The 22,529-nt window shown below is 45.4% G+C and overlaps 1 protein-coding gene across 3 annotated transcripts in view; it reads right to left on the bottom strand.

Moving 5' to 3' along the window:
- LOC140212641 (leukocyte elastase inhibitor-like) overlaps window positions 1-21,693 on the bottom strand; it is a 56,301-nt gene extending 34,608 nt beyond the window's left edge. For 2 of the 3 annotated variants that reach the window (XM_072283708.1, XM_072283715.1), the window contains exon 1: window positions 21,620-21,693. The gene's annotated coding sequence lies outside the window, so the exon portion shown is untranslated. Of the gene's footprint in view, window positions 1-739; window positions 859-21,619 lie in introns of those variants that run through there. The other variant, XM_072283710.1, reaches the window with a different exon arrangement.
- Between the last annotated feature and the right edge of the window lie 836 nt (window positions 21,694-22,529).

Here is a 22,529-nt window from a genome sequence, read left to right as displayed (position 1 = left end):
CATGTGTGTGTGTGCGCGCGTGAGATAAAATAAAAATTAACACACAAATTTCGAAAGAGTAAATTTCCATAACTTGAATGGTTACAGAATCGCCCGCACTTTTCTGGTCAAAAATATGTTTATTGACATTTAACATTTTTGTATATAACGTATATAATCACATAATGTATATAGAAAAGAGACAATGTTTCTCCGAACCAGGGTGTAAAAGCACAGCAGTGCACATAACTCACGATAATTTAGGGAGGTAAGGATAACATCTACAGATGAATCACACATAAATAACAAACTAAAGTGCATTAATATACTCCTTTTGAACTACTTTCACTGCAACCTGCAGCATGTAAATTTCCTCCTAACAACGGACCACGAAATTACACCAATGGACTTCAGATCTCACGTTCGACGGTTAAATGCGGAGCAGTTAAGCGCCGCGTCTTTCAGAGTCAAGGCCATGGCCGTGGCCGAAAACGCGACAGAGGCCGTCTGTATCTTGTTTTACGGCGGTCGGCGTCCAGCTTAATGGTGCATTACCGCCACCCTCTGCTCCGGAATGTGCACTAGACATATATTCTAAATCCCTTCACCCAATCAATATCTCTCTATCTATCTATCTATCTATCTCTCTCTCTCTCTCTCTCTCTCTCTCTCTCTCTCTCACACACACACACACACACACACACACACACACACACACACACACACACACAGCGCGACAGAGGCACAAGCCCTTTCCTACCTAGTATCTCGTTGGCGAATAAGCAGTCCCGAGAAAATCAGGTTGACGATCTCAGGGCAAGGCTGCTGAATCAGAGGCAGATGAGACAGATCTCAGTTATTCGTTACATCGAGACTTGGTTAACAGCGAACGCGCCGGATGCAGATATCCGACCACAAACAAGAGAAAACCTGCAGATGCAGCTTTTCCAAAATCCAAGCACCACACACACAAACTGCTGGAGGAACTCAGCAGGCCAGGCAGCAGCTATGGAAGAGAGTGCAGTCGGCGTTTCGGGTCATTAGGGTGGTAGAAAAAAAGATGAGAAATCAGATTGGGGGGCGGGGGGAGAAATACAAGGTAGTAGGTGAAAGATGAAACCAGGAAGGCAGGGGAGAGAGGGGTGAATAAAGAGCTGGGAGATTGATTGGTGAAAGAGATACAGGGCTGGAGAAGGAGGAATCTGACAGGAGAGGACAGAAGGCCATGGAAGAAAGGGAAGGGGGAGGAGCACCAGAGGGAGGTGATGGGCAGGTAAGGAGATAAGGTGAGAGAGGGAATGGGGAACGCTGACAGAGACGAGGTGGGGGGGGGGATAATTACCAGAAGTTCGAGAAATCTATGTTCATGCCATCAGGTTGGAGGCTACCCAGACGGAATATAAGGTGTTGCTCCTCCTCACTGAATGTGGTCTCATCGTGACAGTGGAGGAAGCCATGAACTGTCAGAATGGGAAGTGGAATTAAAATGGATGGCCTCAAGGAGATCTCGCTTTTTGTGAGGAACAGTTAGAGGATTGCCTTGAGACAGTGGACTGGGCTGTGTTCAAGAACTCGTCTGAGGATCTGAATGACTACACCAGGGTTGAAACAGACTTCATTAAAACAGCCATAGATGAGTGTCCCCCCGACAAAATCATTCAGGGTTTACCACAGTCAGAAGTCCTGGATGAATAATGAAATCTGGAACCTGCTGAGAGCCAGATCAAAGGCATTCCAGTGTGGCGATCAAAAATGTAACAAGAGGTGCAGGTATGATCTCCTGAAAGCCATCTCTCTGGCTGTCATGGTCCGGATCAGGGTCTCTTTAAATTGACCTCATTTAAGTTATGATCCGGACTGTTGATTCCCTGTTTTCCTGTGTCCCTCGGCTTTGGTGATTAGAGGCAATTAACGCTCGGTTGAACCGGTAGTTTATAGTCTCTGGCTTTCAGCCGTTCGGGGCGGGAGCGTCTGCAAAGTCATCCAAGGTATGGTGTGCCAATGTCATCTGGCCGGAGCAAGCCTAGTCTCTGCCGAAGCGAGTGCCGGTAATTTGCCCTTCCTCACCGGAGCAACCCTGTCCAGTTACCTCGCCAAAGTGAGCCTGCAAAGTTTCCTCACCGAGGTGGGTCCGTCAGTTAACCCGCCGGAGGGAATCAAGAACCGCTGTCTACTGTTCCCGGGCCGAGTCGAGAGCTCGCCACTACCCGGCGGCATCCAAGTTCCGAGTCAAGTCCCGGCCCTGGCGGCATCCAAGCACCAAGTCAAGTCCTGGTCCTGGCGGCATTCTAGCACCAAGTTAAGTCCTGGCCCTGGCAGCTTCCCAGTTCTGAGTCAAGTCCTGGCCCTGGCGGTCTGTGATTCCTGTCCTACCCCCTTGTCTGAATCCCTTCTCTGTCCCTCTCGCCTCTAGCCCTCGTCTGCAGCCCCCGCCTGCACTTCGGTCTAGTTCTATCACTGGAGCTAGATAGGTACTGCCTGGTGTTCATTCGTGTTGGTCTTGTCTTGTCTTGCCTTGCCCTCGCCTCCGTAGGGTAAGTCAGGCTGTCTTGCCGTTGCCCCACGGGGAGTCATGTCTTGTCCTGTCCTCACCTCCGTGGGGTAAGTCAGGCCATCTTGCCGTTGCCCCCGCGGGAGGTCATGAGTCCCGGCCCTATGTCCTGTACCCAAGGAGGGGTCCTGGCTCTCTGTTCTGTGTGCGAGTCCCGGCCCTATGTCCTGTACCCAAGAAGGGGTCCCGGCTCTGTGTATGTGTCCATGGTTCCATATACCTGCTCTCCCGAGACCGAGACTTTGTGTTCCCACGTTCCTCCTATCCCTAGCCCATGTCACGTCCATGCCTGGTTCTGGGGTCCGAGCCCGAGGCAAGACCCAGGTACTGGGTCCTTGCCCAGTCTCGGGCTCGGAGTCCATACCCTAGCCTCTTCATGTCTCCTCTAGTTCTGGGAGCCGATTCCGAGTCCTAGCCCAGACCCTTGGTCCCAGCCTAGTCGTAGTCCTCAGTCCTTGTCCAGTTCGCTACTCCTGCTCCTGCCTAGCTCTCTTGATATCGAACAATAAACTAAATTTAATTAACCTCACAAGATGTGTCTTGCATTTGGGTCCACACTTGCTCCCCATGCCCCCGCCATTGTGACACTGGTGATGTGGAGATTCTGGACTAGACTGGATACGACAACTGTGGCAGGGTTTGAATGCCATAACCTCCTACAAAGTTAATTCTTGCAACATAGGGGACAGCAGAGCTTCACTTCCAGATGTTCTCAATGCCTGCTATGCTGGCTTTGACCACTAGAACAAGGAGGAACCCCATGTTTCCTGATGATCCAACACAAAGGTTGGGGGTGTTGTGGATAGTGTGGAGGGCTGTCAGAGGTAACAGCAGGACATTGATAGGATACAAAACTGGGCTGAGAAGTGACAGATGGAGTTCAACCCAGAAAAGTGTGAGGTGGTTCATTTTGGTAGGTCAAATATGATGACAGAATATAGTATCAATGGTAAGACTCTTGATAGAGGTGTTTAAAATTTTGAAGGGGATTGATAGAGTTGACGTGGATAGGCTTTTTCCATTGAGAGTGGTGGAGATTCAAACAAGAGGACATGAGTTGAGAGTTGAAGGACAAAAGTTTAGGGGTAACATGAGGGGGAACTTCTTTACTCAGAGAGTGGTAGCTGTGTGGAATGAGCTTCCAGCAGAAGTGGTTGAGGCAGGTTCGATGTCGTCGTTTAAAGTTAAATTGGATAGATATATGGACAGGAAAGGAATGGAGGGTTATGAGCTGAGTGCAGGTCGGTGGGACTAGGTGAGAGTAAGAGTTCGGCATGGACTAGGAGGGCCGAGATGGCCTGTTTCCGTGCTGTAATTGTTATATGGTAGTGTGGAAGATCAGAGGGATCTTGGGGTCCCAGTCCATAGGATGCTCAAAGCAGCTGTGCAGGTTGACTCTGTGGTTAAGAAAGCATATGGTGCATTGGCCTTCATCAACCGTGGGTTTGAGTTCAAGAGCCGAGAGGTAATGTTACAGCTATATAGGACCCTGGTCAGACCCCACTTGGAGTATTGTGCTCAGTTCTGGTTGCCTCGCTATAGGAAGGATGTGGAAACCATAGAAAGGGTACAGAGGAGATTTAGAAGGATGTTGCCTGGATTGGGGAGCATACCTTATGAGAATTGGTTGAGTGAACTTGAACAACAGGAATTCTGCAGATGCTGGAAATTCAAGCAACACACATCAAAGTTGCTGGTAAACGCAGCAGGCCAGGCAGCATCTGTAGGAAGAGGTGCAGTCGACGTTTCAGGCCGAGACCCTTCGTTAGGATTAACTGAAGGAAGAGTGAGTAAGGGATTTGAAAGTTGGAGGGGAAGGGGGAGATCCAAAATGATAGGAGAAGACAGGAGGGGGAGGGATGGAGCCAAGAGCTGGACAGGTGATTGGCAAAAGGGGATAGGAGAGGATCATGGGACAGGAGGTCCGGGAAGAAAGACAAGGGGGGGGGGACCCAGAGGATGGGCAAGAGGTATATACAGAGGGACAGAGGGAGAAAAAGGAGAGTGAGAGAAAGAATGTGTGCATAAAAATGAGTAGCAGACGGGGTACGAGGGGGAGGTGGGGCCTTAGCGGAAGTTAGAGAAGTCGATGTTCATGCCATCAGGTTGGAGGCTACCCAGACGGAATATAAGGTGTTGTTCCTCCAACCTGAGTGTGGCTTCATCTTTACAGTAGAGGAGGCCGTGGATAGACATGTCAGAATGGGAATGGGATGTGGAATTAAAATGTGTGGCCACTGGGAGATCCTGCTTTCTCTGGCGGACAGAGCATAGATGTTCAGCAAAGCGGTCTCCCAGTCTGCGTCGGGTCTCGCCAATATATAAAAGGCCACATCGGGAGCACCGGATGCAGTATATCACCCCAGTCGACTCACAGGTGAAGTGTTACCTCACCTGGAAGGACTGTTTGGGGCCCTGAATGGTGGTAAGGGAGGAAGTGTAAGGGCATGTGTAACACTTGTTCCGCTTGCACGGATAAGTGCCAGGAGGGAGATCAGTGGGGAGGGATGGGGGGGACGAATGGACAAGGGAGTTGTGTAGGGAGCGATCCCTGCGGAATGCAGAGGGGGCGGGTAGGGAAAGATGTGCTTAGTGGTGGGATCCCGTTGGAGGTGGCAGAAGTTACGGAGAATAATATGTTGGACCCGGAGGCTGGTGGGGTGGTAGGTGAGGACCAGGGGAACCCTATTCCTAGTGGGGTGGCGGGAGGATGGAGTGAGAGCAGATGTATGTGAAATGGGGGAGATGCGTTTAAGAGCAGAGTTGATAGTGGAGGAAGGGAAGCCCCTTTCTTTAAAAAAGGAAGACATCTCCCTCGTCCTAGAATGAAAAGCCTCATCCTGAGAGCAGATGCGGCGGAGACGGAGGAATTGCGAGAAGGGGATGGCGTTTTTGCAAGAGACGGTGAGAAGAGGAATAGTCCAGATAGCTGTGAGAGTCAGTAGGCTTATAGTAGACATCAGTGGATAAGCTGTCTCCAGAGACAGAGACAGAAAGATCTAGAAAGGGGAGAGAGGTGTCAGAAATGGACCAGGTAAACTTGAGGGCAGGGTGAAAGTTGGAGGCAAAGTTAATAAAGTCAACGAGTTCTGCATGCGTGCAGGAAGCAGTGCCAATGCAGTCTTCGATGTAGCGAAGGAAAAGTGGGGGACAGATATCAGTATAGGCTTGGAACATGGATTGTTCCACAAACCCAACAAAAAGGCAGGCATAGCTAGGACCCATACGGGTGCCCATAGCTACACCTTTAGTTTGGAGGAAGTGGGAGGAGCCAAAGGAGAAATTATTAAGAGTAGGGACTAATTCCGCTGTGAACTTGGCCTTTTTTCCTTGGAGCAATGGAGGATGAGAGGTGACCTAATGTATAAGATGATGAGAGGCATTGATCGTGTGGATAGTCAGAGGCTTTTTCCCAGGGATGAAATGGCTAACAAAACACAGTTTTAACGTGGTTGGAAGTAGGTACAGAGGAGATGTCGGGGGTAAGCTTTTTACCCAGAGAGTGGTAAGTGCGTGGAATGGGCTACTGGCAACTGTGGTGGAGGCGGATATGATAGGGTCTTTTAAGAGGCCTAGGTAAGGTACATGGAGCTTAGAAAAATAGAGGGCTAAGGGTAACTCGAGGTAATTTCTAAAGTTAATACATGTTCAGCACAGCATGTGGGCTGAAGGGACTATATTGTGCTGTAGGCTTTCTATGTTTCTATGTCTCAGTATCGGAAGATAATGTGCAGCTGCCTTCAAGAGATTGAATCCAAGGAAAGCATCTGGACAGGATGGAGTACCTGGCTGGTGTATTCAGGAATATCTTTAACCTCTTGATCTGGCAGTGTGTGGCATCAAGCTGTTCCAAGCAGGCTTCAATTGTACTGGTGCCCAAGAAGAGCATGGTAACCTGTCTAAATGACTATTGCCCAGTGGCACGTACACCCACACTGATGAAGTGTTTTGAGAGGCTGCTGTTGAAGCAGATCAGTTATTGTCTGAATGGTGACTTGGATCCACTCTAATTCGCCTACTGAAGCAACAGGTCCACAGCATATGCTGTCTCATTGGCTCTTCATACGTCTGGAACATCTGTACAGCAAAGATGCATACATCAGGATGCTCTTTATCAATATCAGCTCAGCATTTAACACCATCATCCCCTCAAAACTAATTAGTAAACTCCAAGACCTGGGCCTCAATACCCCTTGTGCACATGGATCCTGGATTTCCTCACTAGTTCAGATTGGCAAAAACATCTCTGCCACGATCTCCATTAGCACAGGACCACCACAGGGATGCTCTACTCGCTTTACACCTATGACAGTGTGGCTAAGTACAACTCCAACACCGTATGCCACTGTTATAGACTGTATTAAAGGGGGTGATAAAGCAAAGTACAGGAGGGAGATTGAAGACTTGGCTAAGTGGCGTAATAACAACAACCTCTCACTCAATGTCAATAAGACCAAGGAACTGATTGTAGATTTCAGGAGAGCCAGTAATATTCAGAGGATCGGAGGTGGAGAGAGTCAGTACCTTTAAATTCCTGGGTGTCACTATCTCAGAGGACTTTTCCTGGACCCATCATGTAAATATTATTGCGAAGGAAGCACAACAGTGCCTTTACTTGCTCAGAAGTCTGCAGAGGTTCGGCATGTCATCGAAAACCTTGGCAAACTTCTATAGATGTATGGTGGAAAGTGTGCTGACTGGCTGCATTGCAGCCTATTGTAGAAACACCAATGCCTTTGAATGTGAAATATTACAAAAGATATAGGACTTGGCCTAATACATCACAGGTAAAACCCTCCCAACCATTGAGCACATCTACATGAAACACTGCTGTAGGAAAGCCGCATCCATCGTCAAAGATCCTCACCACCCAGGCCATGCTATTTTCTCACCACTGCCATCAGGTAGAAGGTACAGGTGCCTCAGGACTCACACCACCAGCTTCAAGAACAGTTACTACCCCACAACCAGCAGGCTCTTAAACAAAAGGGGATAGCTACTATCTGTTATATTGTTATTTCATGCTTGTTATTTATAGTTATTTAATTATATCTGCATTTGCACAGTTCGTTTACAGTTTACAGTTACTCTTCTATAGTTTTGCTAAGTATGCCTGCAGTAAAAGAATCTCAGAGTTGTATGTGGTGACATGTATCTACTCTGATAATAAATTTTACTTTGAACTTTTTAATATTAAATATTGTACTGGAACAGATTAACCAGTAACACTTTGAATACAATGGCAGGGAATTCAGAAGCCGAGAGGCCTGAGGGAAGAAACTGTTTCCAATCCCGACCATTCTTGTTTTAATACACCAGAGTCTCCTGTGTGACGAAAGTACACATAGACTAAGATGTTAACTGTCCTGTGCTGGCACCAGTGGGATCAGCAGTTGGTCTGCCACCTGTCTTCAGGAGAAAGAGAGATAAGGAAAACAATGGAGCAGCATTTGGAGATGTTAATGAAGGGACGGGAGAGTTTAACGGAAGGAGACAGCGGTCTGGGAATTGTCAAGACCGGCTCCTCTTTGAACCCTGAACTGTTTGAAGTGATGGACAGGCGATACCCTAGCAGGGGGATAAAAAGGGACAGGTTCGCTAAGGCAGGACACACACACGACACCACGAGGTAACGAGACCCTGGAAGCGGTGCACCTCCCACAATTCGGTGGGAGTCTTTGGAGGGCTGGTCGCAGGACCAAGCCAGAGACGCACAGGGTGGAAAGATACGATCGGCGGGAACCTGGTGTGTGTCTGCCCTTGCCTGGGTGCTGGGTTCACCGCTGAGGAAAGATCGTATCTGGAAACGGAGGGGTCACAGTCAGTGACCTCAGAAGACATCACAAAGGGCTCGCCTGAAAGCTGACTGCGAAGAATATCGAAGGTCTGTGTGGAAGCCGTTTGAATATTCATTCGTTTTTGCTCTCTCTCTCCTTCCCCCCACTGTCCATCACCACGGCAGTGATTACTGTGAACTGAACTGAACTCAATTGAACTGAACTTTGCGTCACTTTGAAATTGGTCATTTACCCCTAGACAACGATAGAGCTTGATTGATCCTGTTATCCTAATTCTGTGTACATGTATATTTATCATTGCTGAACTGTTGCATTTATTATCCTTTTGATTAGAGTACTGTGTTGCTTGTTTCTTTAATAAAACTTTCTTAGTTCCAGTAATCCAGACTCCAACCGAGTGATCCATTTCTGCTGGTTTGGCAACCCAGTTACGGGGTACGTAATACCTGCCTGAGGTAGAAAGTCAAAGAGGACAGTGGATGGATGGGTGGGATAACACTAAAGGCCCTGCATATGCAGCGCTCCTGATAACTGTCCCTGATGGATGGTAGGGCGACCCCTATAATCATCTCAGCTGTTCTCATAGTCCTTTCTTGGGACTTCTGGTCCGCTGCTCGACTGTTCCCACACCAGGTAGAGATGCAACTTATCAGGACTCTCTCAATGGTGCAGTTAAGTTGGGGGACGGGGAGAGCCTTGCTTGCCTCAATCTTCATAGCAAGTGGAGGAGCTGCTGGGCCTTCTTGTTCAGGGAGGAGATATTAAGGGACCAGGTGAGGTCATCCATGATGAGAACTCCCTGGAAATTGGTGCACAACTCTCTCTACAGAGGAGCCATGTATTGGCAGAGGGGGATGGTCTGTCTGCACCTTCCTGTAGTCCACAATTATTTCCTTTGTCTTCTCCACGTTCAGACTTGGGTTGCTCTTCTCACACCAGTTCACCAGCCACTTCATTTCCTCTCCATACTCCATCTCGTCATCATCGTTGATAAGGCCAACCACTGTTGTGTCATCCACAAACCTGACGATACGGTTTGAGCTGGGTCCTGGGACACAGTCATGTGTCAGCAGTGTGAACAACAGCAGGCTGAGCACACAGCCCTGGGGAGTGCCAGTGCTCAGTGTAATGGACAGAGACATTGCTGCCCACGCGGACTGATTGTGGCCTTACTACTAGGAAGCCCAGTATCCAGATGCAAAGGGAGGTGTTGAGACCCAGCAAGGACAGTTTGCCACCAGTTTCTGGGATATGATGGTGTTGAACACCGAAATGAAGTCTATAAACAGCAGCCTGGCATATGAGATCCCATTTTCCAGATGGGACAGGACAGAGTGGAGGGCAGTGGTTTACTCTTAAGTTTCATCATCGGCCTTTTCGTAACCTTTTGAATCACACTTTGCTGATTTCTAGCAATTCCCTTTATCATCTAGCCTACCTCAAATCTTCATGATGTTCAGTTTTATCACATCCCTAACTTTCGAAGTCATTTTCTGAAATGGATAGACTTCCACATTATGCTGAGAGCCTGAGAATTATACAACACAGAAACAGATGCTTATTTGTCATCTATAAAAATGATCTGAATGATAATGTGGTTAACTGGATCAGCAAATTTGTGGATGACACCAAGATTGAGGTGGAGCAGACAGTGAGGAAGGGTATCATGGCTTGCAGAGGGATTTGGATCAGCTGGGAAAATGGGCTGAAAAATGGCAGATGGAATCTAATGTAGACAATTGTGAGGTATTGCACTTTGGTAGGACCAACCAGGGTAGGTTTTACACAGTGAACAGAAGGGCACTGAGAAATGTGGTAGAACAAAGGGATCTGGGAATACAAGTCCATAATTCATTGAAAGTGGCATCACGGGTAGATAGGGTCATAAAGAAAGCATTTGGCACGTTGGCCTTCATAAATCAAATTACTGGGTACAGGAGATGGGATGTTATTTTAAGTTGTATAGGACCTTGGTGAGGCTTAATTTGGAGTACTGGTCACCTACCTACAGGAAAAATGTAAACAAGTTTAAAAGAGTACTGGGAAAATTTACAAGGATGTTGCCAGGTCTGGAGGACCTGAGTTATAAGGAAAGATTGAGTAGGTTAGGATTTTATTCCTTGGAACGTAGAAGATTGAGAGATTTGATAGAGGTATACAAAATTATGAGGGGTATAGATTGGGTAAATGCAGGCAGGTTTTTTCCACTGAGGTTGGGTGGGACTACAATTCGAGGTTATGGGTTAAGGGTGAAAGGTGAAAAGTTTAAGGGGAATGTGAAGGGAAATTTCTTCACTCAGAGGGTTGTGAAAATATGGAACGACCTGCCAGCTCAGGTGGTGCATGCAAACTCGATTTCAACATTTAAGAGAAGTTTAGGTAGGTACATGGATGGTAGGAATACGGAGCGCTGTGGTCCTAGTGCTAGTCAATGGGAGTAGGCAACTTAAATGGTTTGGCACAGACTAGATGGGCCAAGGGGCCTGTTTCTGTGCTGTATTTTTCTATGACTGTGACTCTTCTGCCAAACTCGCCAACCCAAGCAAGTCCCATTTGCCTAAATTTAACCCCTATCCAATAGCCTACCATGCTATTCCATGCCCTCATTTAGGGAAATCTGATCACCTAGCTGTACTTCTACACCCTGAGTATAGGCAGAGACTGAAGACTGCAGCACCAGCAGTGAGGACCAAGAAGGTATGGACAAAGGAAGAACAGGAGCACCTACAGGACTGCTTTGAATCAGTGGGATGGACCCTATTCAGGGGTCCATCTTCGAACCTGGATGAGTATGCTGCAGTTGTTACCGACTTCATTAAAACCTGTGTGGATGAGTGTGTGGCCACAAAGGCTTACTGTACTTTCCCAAACCAAAAGCCGTGAATGAACCAGGAGGTACGTTGTCTGCTGAAGGCCAGATCTGTGGCATTCAAGTCTGGCGACCCAGGTCTGTACCAGAAAACCAGGTATGACTTCTGGAGGGCTATTTTTCAAGAGCAAAGAGACAACTTTGAATGAGGTTGGAGGCAACATCGGATACACATCAATTCTGGCAGGGTTTGGAAGACATTACTTCCTACAAAGCGAAACCCAATAGCATGAATGGCAGCGATGCTTCACTACCAGATGAACTCAACACCTTCTATGCACGCTTTGAAAGGGAGAACACAACTACAGTTGTGAAGATCCCTGCTGCACCTGATGACCCTGTGACCTCTGTCTCAGACGCCAATGTTAGGCTGTCTTTAAAGAGAGTGAACCCTCGCAAGGCAGAAGGTCCCAATGGAGTACCTGGTAAGGCTCTGAAAACCTGTGCCAACCAACTAGCGGGAATATTCAAGGACAGTTTCAACCTCTCACTGCTATGGGCAGAAGTTCCCACTTACTTCAAAAAGGCAACAATTATACCAGTGCCTAAGAAGAATAATATGGGCTGCCTTAATGACTATCACCCTAAAGCACTCACATCGACAGTGATGAAATGCTTTGAGAGGTTGGTCATGACTAGTCAGAACTCCTGCCTCAGCAAGGACCTGGACCCATTGCAATTTGCCTATCGCCACAATAGGTCAACAGCAGACACAATCTCAATGGCTCTCCACACGGCTTTAGACCACCTGGACCACACAAACACCTATGTCGGGATTCTGTTCATTGACTATTGTTCAACATTTAATACCATCACTCCCACAATCCTGATTGAGAAGTTGCAGAATCTGGGCCTCTGTACCTCCCTCTGCAATTGGATCCTTGACTTCCTAACCGGAAGACCACAATCTGTGGGGATTGGTGATAATGTCTCCTCCTCGCTGATGGTCAACACTGACGCACCTCAGGGGTGTGTGCTTAGCCCACTGCTCTGCTCTCTATATACACACAACTGTGTGGCTAGGCATAGCTCAAATACCATCTATAAATTTGCTGATGATACAACCATTGTTGGTAGAATCTCAGGTGGTGACAAGTGGGCATACAGGAGTGAGATATGCCAACTAGTAGAGTGGTGCCACAGCAACAACCTGGCACTCAACATCAGTAAGACGAAAGAGCTGATTGTGGACTTTAGGAAGGGTAAGACAAAGGAACACATACCAATCCTCATAGAGGGATCAGAAGTGGAGAGAGTGAGCAGCTTCAAGTTCCTGGGTGTCAAGATCTCTAAGGATCTAACCTGGTCCCAACATATCGATGTAGTTATAAAGAAGGCAAGACAGCGGCTGTACTTTATTAGGAGTTTGAAGAGATTTGGCATCTCAACAAATATACTCAAAAACTTCTATAGTTGTACTGTGGAGAGCATTCTGACAGGCTGCATCACTGTCTGGTATGGGTGGGGGCTACTGCACAGGACCGAAAGAAGCTGCAGAGGGGTTGTAAATCTAGTCAGCTCCATCTTGGGTACTAGCCTACAAAGTATCCAGGACATTTTCAGGGAGCGGTGTCTCAGAAAGGCAGTGTCCATTATTAAGGACCCCTAGCACCCTCTTCTCACTGTTACCGTCAGGCAGGCGGTACAGAAGCCTGAAGGCACACACTCAGCGATTCAGGAACAGCTCCTTCCCCTCTGCCATCCGATTCTTAAATGGACACTGAATCTTTGGACACGACCTCACTTTTTTTTTGATATACAGTATTTCTGTTTTTGCACATTTTTTAATCTATTTGATATACTGTAATTGATTTACTTGTTTATTTATTATTATAATTATTTTCTCTCTCTCTCTCTCTCTCTCTCTCTGCTAGATTTCTGTATTGCATTGAACTGCTGCTGCTAAGTTAACAAATTTTACATCACATGCCGGTGATAATACTGACTCTGAAGATTTTCTATCCATCAGCCTTTATAGATGTCTTTTAAGCATTGTAATTGCACCCACCTCCATCACTTCTTCTGGCAGCTTGTTCCATGTATTCAACAATTTCTTGACATTTAATTATCCTTTCTATCCCTCATTATAGACTCTGTGCGTGTGTGTGTGTGTGTGTGTGTGTATGTGTGTGTGCGCTCGCTCACTATTTGCTAACCCACCTATCTTTGTACCAACAGTTAATTTTCCTACACTACACTCAGCCTAAAGTCAAGTCACTAACCTCAGCGGTAAATAGATCTTGATTCACTGCACTAGATACTGACTGCCTGTCCAAACATGCCTATCCCATCTCTTTGTTTTGTTAGTTAGTGCCCCCTCCTACACCAACGTCAATATATTTCCCACAACCCTTGTATTCTTGTATTGGGCTCTAATGTGACACCTTATTGAATCCTAACATAACACAGATGGTGCATCCTCATTATAGAACCTTGCTTCCTCACAAGTAACACACACAAAATGCTGGAGGAACTCAGCAGACCAGGCAGTCTCTATGGAAAAAAGTACAGTTGATGTTCTGGGCCGAGACACTTCAGCGGGTTTCCAGCATCTGCAGATTTTCTCTTGTTTGTGATTGCTCACAAGTACATACATCTGATGAGCTTTATAAAATATTCTCTTAAACATCTGTCTCTGCTATAGTCATAGTCATAGTCATACTTTATTGATCCCGGGGGAAATTGGTTTTCGTTACAGTTGCACCATAAATAATAAATAGTAATAGAACCATAAATAGTTAAATAGTAATATGTTAATTATGCCAGTAAATTATGAAATAAATCCAGGACCAGCCTATTGGCTCAGGGTGTCTGACCCTCCAAGGGAGGAGTTGTAAGGTTTGATGGCCACAGGCAGGAATGACTTCCTATGACGCTCTGTGTTGCATCTCGGTGGAATGAGTCTCTGGCTGAATGTACTCCTGTGCCCACCCAGTACATTATGTAGTGGATGGAAGACATTGACCAAGATAGCATGCAACTTAGACAGCATCCTCTTTTCAGACACCACCGTCAGAGAGTCCAGTTCCATCCCCACAACATCACTGGCTTCACGAATGAGTTTGTTGATTCTGTTGGTGTCTGCTACCCTCAGCCTGCTGCCCCAGCACACAACAGCAAACATGATCGCACTGGCCACCACGGACTCGTAGAACATCCTCAGCATCGTCCAGCAGATGTTAAAGGACCTCAGTCTCCTCAGGAAATAGAGACGGCTCTGACCCTTCTTGTAGACAGCCTCAGTGTTCTTTGACCAGTCCAGTTTATTGTCAATTTGTATCCCCAGGTATTTGTAATCCTCCACCATGTCCACACTGACCCCCTGGATGGAAACAGGGGTCACCGGTACCTTAGCTCTCCTCAGGTCTACCACCAGCTCCTTAGTCTTTTTCACATTAAGCTGCAGATAATTCTGCTCACACCATGTGACAAAGTTTCCTACCGTAGCCCTGTACTCAACCTCATCTCCCTTGCTGATGCATCCAACTATGGCAGAGTCATCCGAAAACTTCTGAAGATGACAAGACTCTGTGCAGTAGTTGAAGTCCGAGGTGTAAATGGTGAAGAGAAAGGGAGACAAGACAGTCCGCTGTGGAGCCCCAGTGCTGCTGATCACTCTGTCAGACACACAGTGTTGCAAGCACACGTACTGTGGTCTGCCATATATAATATAGTGATATAATGATATCATATTCTTTATTTTCCCAGTCCACTAGCCAACTTTATGTTCATTCCATCATAGTTGCCTTATTCAGACACGTGTTTCAGATTCAGTTTTCTCACCCTCAAACTGAATTTGAAATCCTGAGGGAATCTTGAACATGGGATTATTATTATTTCCAACATTTTCTATTTTTATTTCAGATTCATAGAAACATAGAAACACAGAAAACCTACAGCACAATACAGACCCTTCCGCCCACAGAGTTTGCTGAACATGTCCCTACCTTAGAAATTACTAGGGTTACCAATAGCCTTCTATTTTTCTAGCTCCATGTACCTATCCAAGAGTCTCTTAAAAGACCTTATCATATCCTCCTCCACCACCATTGCCGGCAGCCCATTCCACACACTCACCACTCTCTAAGTAAAAAACTTACCCCTGACATCTCCCCTGTACCTACTCCCCAGCACCTTAAACCTGTGTCTTCTTGTGACAACCATTTCAGCCCTGGGAAAAAGCCTCTGACTATCCTCTGGCTATTCTAGACTGGGTTTCAACTAGAGAGCAGGCTATTCTAGACTGGGTTTTGAGCAATGAGGAAGGGTTAATTAGCAATCTTGTCGTGAGAGGCCCCTTGGGTAAGAGTGACCATAATATGGTGGAATTCTTCATTAAGATGGAGAGTGACATAGTTAATTCAGAAACAAAGGTTCTGAACTTAAAGAGGGGTAACTTTGAAGGTATGAGACGTGAATTAGCTAAGATAGACTGGCAAATGACACTTAAAGGATTGACAGTGGATATGCAATGGCAAGCATTTAAAGATTGCGTGGATGAACTACAACAATTGTTCATCCCAGTTTGGCAAAAGAATAAATCAAGGAAGGTAGTGCACCCGTGGCTGACAAGAGAAATTAGGGATAGTATCAATTCCAAAGAAGAAGCGTACAAATTAGCCAGAAAAAGTGGCTCACCTGAGGACTGGGAGAAATTCAGAGTTCAGCAGAGGAGGACAAAGGGCTTAATTAGGAAGGGGAAAAAAGATTATGAGAGAAATCTGGCAGGGAACATAAAAACTGACTGTAAAAGCTTTTATAGATATGTAAAAAAGAAAAGACTGGTAAAGACAAATGTAGGTCCCCTACAGACAGAAACAGGTGAATTGATTATGGGGAGCAAGAACATGGCAGACCAATTGAATAATTACTTTGGTTCTGTCTTCACTAAGGAGGACATAAATAATCTTCCAGAAGTAGTAGGGGACAGAGGGTCCAGTGAGATGGAGGAACTGAGCGTGTTAGTAGGGAAGTGGTGTTAGGTAAATCGAAGGGATTAAAGGCAGATAAATCCCCAGGGCCAGATGGTCTACCTCCCAGAGTGCTTAAGGAAGTAGCCCAAGAAATAGTGGATGCATTAGTGATAATTTTTCAAAACTCGTTAGATTCTGGACTAGTTCCTGAGGATTGGAGGGTGGCTAATGTAACCCCTCTTTTTAAAAAAGGAGGGAGAGAGAAACCGGGGAATTATAGACTGGTTAGCCTAACGTTGGTGGTGGGGAAACTGCTGGAGTCAGTTATCAAAGATGTGATAACAGCACATTTGGAAAGCGGTGATATCATCAGACAAAGTCAGCATGGATTTGTGAAAGGAAAATCATGTCTGACGAATCTCATAGAATTTTTTGAGGATGTAACTACTAGAGTGGATAGGGGAGAACCAGTGGATGTGGTATATTTGGATTTTCAGAAGGCTTTTGACAAGGTCCCACACAGGAGATTAGTGTGCAAACTTAAAGCACACGGTATTGAGGGTAAGGTATTGATGTGGACAGAGAATTGGTTAGCAGACAGGAAGCAAAGAGTGGGAATAAACGGGACCTTTTCAGAATGGCAGGCAGTGACTAGTGGGGTACCGCAAGGCTCAGTGCTGGGACCCCAGTTGTTTACAATATATATTAATGACTTGGATGAGGGAATTAAATGCAGCATCTCCAAGTTTGCGGATGACACGAAGCTGGGTGGCAGTGTTAGCTGTGAGGAGGATGCTAAGAGGATGCAGGGTGACTTGGATAGGTTGGGTGAGTGGACAAATTCATGGCAGATGCAATTTAATGTGGATAAATGTGAAGTTATCCACTTTGGTGGCAAAAATAGGAAAACAGATTATTATCTGAATGGTGGCCGATTAGGAAAAGGGGAGGTGCAACGAGACCTGGGTGTCATTATACACTAGTCATTGAAAGTGGGCATGCAGGTACAGCAGGCGGTGAAAAAGGCGAATGGTATGCTGGCATTTATAGCGAGAGGATTTGAGTACAGGAGCAGGGAGGTACTACTACAGTTGTACAAGGCCTTGGTGAGACCACACCTGGAGTATTGTGTGCAGTTTTGGTCCCCTAATCTGAGGAAAGACATCCTTGCCATAGAGGGAGTACAAAGAAGGTTCACCAGATTGATTCCTGGGATGGCAGGACTTTCATATGAAGAAAGACTGGATGAACTGGGCTTGTACTCGTTGGAATTTGGAAGATTGAGGGGGGATCTGATTGAAACGTATAAAATCCTAAAGGGATTGGACAGGCTAGATGCAGGAAGATTGTTCCCGATGTTGGGGAAGTCCAGAACGAGGGGTCGCAGTTTGAGGGTAAGGGGAAGCCTTTTAGGACTGAGATTAGGAAAAACTTCTTCACACAGAGAGTGGTGAATCTGTGGAATTCTCTGCCACAGGAAACAGTTGAGGCCAGTTCATTGGCTATATTTAAGAGGGAGTTAGATATGGCCCTTGTGGCTACGGGGATCAGAGGGTATGGAGGGAAGGCTGGTGCAGGGTTCTGAGTTGGATGATCAGCCATGATCATAATAAATGGCGGTGCAGGCTCGAAGGGCCGAATGGCCTACTCCTGCACCTATTTTCTATGTTTCTATCCACACAATCAATGCCTCTCATCATCTTATACACCTCTATCAGTTTACCTTTCAACCTCCGTCACTCCAAGGAGAAAAGGCTGAGTTCACTCAACCTATTCTCATAAGGCATGCTCCCCAATCCAGGCAACATCCTTGTAAATCTCCTCTGCACCCTTTATATTTCCACATCCTTCCTATAGTGAGGCGACCAGAACTGAGCACAGTACTCCAAGTGGGGTCTGACCAGGGTCCTATATAGCTGCAACGTTACCTCTCAGCTCCTAAACTCAATCCCACGATTGATGAAGGCCAATGCACCATGTGCCTTCTTAACCACAGAGTCAACCCGTGCAGCTACTTTGAGTGTCCTATGGACTCGGACCCCAAGATAGTGTATGTAATATTAAATATCAACATTGAATTCAAAATTAATTTGAAAAGTTCCCTTTAAGGCAATGACTTCTGAAAATCATGACAGGAGAGGAAAGTGGCTGTTATTGGGGACTTGCTGAAGGTTAAAGCTCCCAGTGGCATTGTTCTTGTTGATGAATACAGTGACTCCCTTTGAGCAGGAGGTGACTGAAATTACACAGAAGCCTTTTATGGAGTTGTGTTGTCACCAGGGGTGGGGGCTCGAATTTACCAGACAATGTTCAAACACCCTATCCTAATTACTGATCACTATCCTAAGGCTGAGAGTAACTATTCTCTGTAATTGCTGTGACACCTGGAAGACAAAAACACTCAGTTATCACAATGAGCTGTTGCAGTGCAAAGATCATGTTGTTAAAAACGCAAACACGAGGAATTCTGCAGATGCTGGAAATTCAAGCAACACACATCAAAGTTGCTGGTGAACGCAGCATCTCTAGGAAGAGGTATAATCGACGTTTCGGGCCGAGACCCTTCGTCAGGACAAACTGAAAGAAGAGCTAGTAAGAGATTTGAAAGTGTTGTTACATGGGTCGGGCCAAAGTGAGGAACACTGCCAAGTCTTTCAACCACCGAAAGAGGAAATGGCTTCAAACGAAGCTTGCTGGAATACCCCCTGCTCCACTCTGCCCAACCGCCCCCCCCCCCCAGACCTGTGTGCCTGAAATGTACTGGTAATCCTGAAGTCCAGGATTCCTTCAGCACAGTGATGGCATTCAACTCCCAAAGCAACTCACAAAATGCAGGTGGAGCTCAGCAGGTCAGGCAGCATCAGTGAAGGGAAATGGGACAGTCAACACTTTGGGTCAGGGACTTGGGTCCAGATGAAGGGTCACAACTTGAAGCATTGACAGTCCCTCCACAGATGCTGACTGACCTACTGAGCTCCTCCAGCCTTTTGTATGTTGCTTCAGATTCTAGCGTCTGCAGACTCCTGTGCTTAATAATTCCCACAGCAACTGTCCAGTTGCAGAACCACTTCCAATTAGTGTCCATATGGACATAGAAACTAACATAGAATTAGGAGCAGAAGTATGCTATTCAGCCCCTCAGGTCTGCACCACCATTTAATAAGATCCCAGTTGGTATGACTGTAACCTCTGTTCTAATCTCCCTGCAATCTTTCAACGCTAGGCTTATTGAGTCTAACACTAACCCTAAGCTAACCTAGTCGTCTGTCTTAAAAATATTCAAAGGCTTTGAGGAAGAGAATTCCAAAGATTTGTGATCATCTGAGATTTTTTTTTTTTGCTTATCACTGGCTTAAGTAAAATCCCTTAGTTTTAAACAGTGATCCATAGTTCTAGAACAGGGGTAGGCAACCTTTTCTGTATTAATGTGTGGACGGTGGGCCAAATAAATGTCATAAAAAACTTGAAATATGGGAATTATCCATTTAAATACATCTAGTTATGTTTTGCCTCAAATTAATGAATAACACATAACAGAAAATCATTTGTGCTTAACCAAGGATGCCAATTAGTAACCAAAGAACTCAGTTTAGTTTTTCCGTCCCACCATTGCTGGTGCCCCATCTGTTGTGATGCCAATTAGCTTCGACACATTAAGTTTCATTTCTGACATCATTTTCAGCAAAGCTTCAAAAATGTCTGCCCCAGTAACCATGTCCTTCATACAAACTAATTGAATAAACTCTTCAAAAATGTGAAAAGTTGAGGTCATTCCTCGCACAAACACTGCAAGTTGAGCAGTGTCTCTCAAGTCTGTACTTTCGTCAAGTGCAATTGAAAAAATTGCAATTCGTTGCAGGCATCCCTTAAACAACTTTTAACATCTGCTGACGTTTCTTCAACTCGCCATGTGATCGTTCTTGCTGACAGGCTGATAGATGCAAATAAGGATTTCTTTTCAGGACAAGCAATATCCACCACTGCCAGGAAACATTCTTTGGCAAACTCTCCATTTGTAAAAGGCTTCATCTTTTAAACCATAAGACAAAGGAGCAGAAGTTGGCCATTCGGCCCATCGAGTCTGCTCCGCCATTTTATCATGAGCTGATCCATTCTCCCATTTAGTCCCACTCCCCTGCCTTTTCACCATAACCTTTGATGCCCTGGCTGCTCAGATACCTATCAATCCCTGCCTTAAATACACCCAATGACTTGGCCTCCACTGCCGCCTGTGGCAACAAATTCCATAGATTCACCACCCTCTGACTAAAAAAATTTCTTCGCATTTCCGTTCTGAATGGGCGCCCTTCAATCCTTAAATCATGCCCTCTCGTACTAGACTCCTCGATCATGGGAAACAACTTTGCCACATCCACTCTGTCCATGTCTTTCAACATTCAAAATGTTTCTATGAGGTCTCTCCTCATTCTGCAGTATGTTTTGAGACTTCATAGCTGGCACGGGTATTTCCTTCATTTTCATTGCTTTTTCAGTACTCAGCTTCTACCTTCCTACGTTTTGCATTCATTGCCATTGGAATTTTTTTCTTTGATTTTATTTCGAAACACGAGTTATTCAACAAGTATCGTAGCACATGTAAATATCTCCCATCATTCGTATATACCAGTGTTTGGTTTGGAACAAAACGGAACCTGGGGCCAGAGTGACATGTCCATCAGTGTGGTCGCGTGAAATACTCAGAATAAGGAAAAACCACTCGCGGGCCAGGTAAGCATAGTATCTCGATATTTGCTCGCAGGCCAGTCAAAATACCTTCGCAGGCCGTAGGTTGCTTACCCCTGTTCTAGAATCACCTGGGGAAGAATAATCCCCTGCACATCCTGTCAAAACACCTCAGGATAATATATTTTTCAATAAAGTCTCCTATCACTTTCCTAAATATGAGTCTAGCCTTTCCAATTTTTCCTCATAAGAAAACCCACCCATTTCCAGCGTTAGTCAAGGTAAGCCTCCCCTAAGGTGTTTTCTTTAAATAAAGAGGCCATATCGTACATTGCACCTCAGGCTGGTCTCATTAGTTCCCCTATATAACCACTCATTGCCTCCAGCAGTCAACACCATGTTGTTAGTTTCTCTTTTTACTTGCTACATCTGCATTCTAGCCCTTTGTCAATTATGTCCAAGGTCATTTTGAGAGCTCCGTAATCTCTTGCCATTTAGTTAATGTGATTTACTTTCCCTGTCAAAACGGACAGTTTCACATTTTCCTATGTTAGAATCTGTTTTCCAGATCACCAAGTTAACTTGCACCGAACTTTTCACAACCCTTCACAACTTACTTTTGATGATTTGTTCCATCACAAAATTAAACAAGTGATACTTTCACTGCCTTCATTCAGGCCCATGTAATTATGAAACTGAGAGAAAAACCAGCAGCTTCAGTACTTACTAGCAGCAAATATTCAAGCCACAGTATTAAATGATTTCATTAAACCCCTAAACCTGTTACATAGGCGTAATTTATCAACTTTAAAAATGCACCACATACCTTTTCAAACCTCAGCTTGTTGCTTCAGAGAGCCAGTTACTGCAGCTTGCCCTACAGGAAATGAAGCTTGGCTGTCAAAAGCAAACCAGAAGTAAATCATTGACAGAAAGTCAATTATAAAACCCCCTGATCCAGAACTCACATGTAAATCTATTAGAGCAACTTCAAAGTACATATAAATTATATAACCCTGAGATTCGACTGCTTACGGGTAGCTACAAAACAAGAAACCCGAAAGAACCTAATTTTTTAAAAAAGACCAACACCCAAGGTGCAGAAAGAGAGGGAAAAAACCACAAATCATGCAAAAATTAAAAGCAAACAACAGCATTCCAAACCAAACTGAGTCCATAGACTTGGAGCCTAGAGAAGCCACAGTCAGTTTCAACTTCAAGAAATCATAAATAAGGTATAAAATGGTTCAAACACGGACACATTATTTATACAGTAACACAGTAACAGTGAATAGGAAGTAACCAATGTCAGCACTATTAAAAGTCATAGAATACTACAGCAAAGAAACAGGCCTTTGGCCCATCTTGCAATATTTTGTAATTCCAGAAGCTAATCGAAAGAAAATCATATGCAGGGAATGACCGAGTTTCTGATTCAGTGTCAATGTAGTGTGTTCTGCTGACATGGCTCACAGGCCATTCTTTAGACTCTGGACAAACCTTTCCACCAAGCCATTTGTAGCTGGGTGAATGGTGCAGACGTAATATGTCTTATTCCATTCATTTTCAAGAATGACTGAAACTGTTCCACAACAAACTGTCCATCATCACTGACTAAGTGGTGTGGAATACCAGTGCTTGAGAAAAGGCTTCTCAACACATCAGCAATGTACCAGGCTGTCGTGGAGGCTATTGGAAACACATCTGGCCATTTTGTAGCTGTGTCTACTACTACT

This window comes from Mobula birostris, chromosome 19 (assembly GCF_030028105.1).
Source record: "Mobula birostris isolate sMobBir1 chromosome 19, sMobBir1.hap1, whole genome shotgun sequence".
NCBI lineage: Eukaryota > Metazoa > Chordata > Chondrichthyes > Myliobatiformes > Myliobatidae > Mobula > Mobula birostris.
Note: the sequence above shows the minus strand (reverse complement) of the source record. Positions and strands in the feature narration are given on the sequence as shown.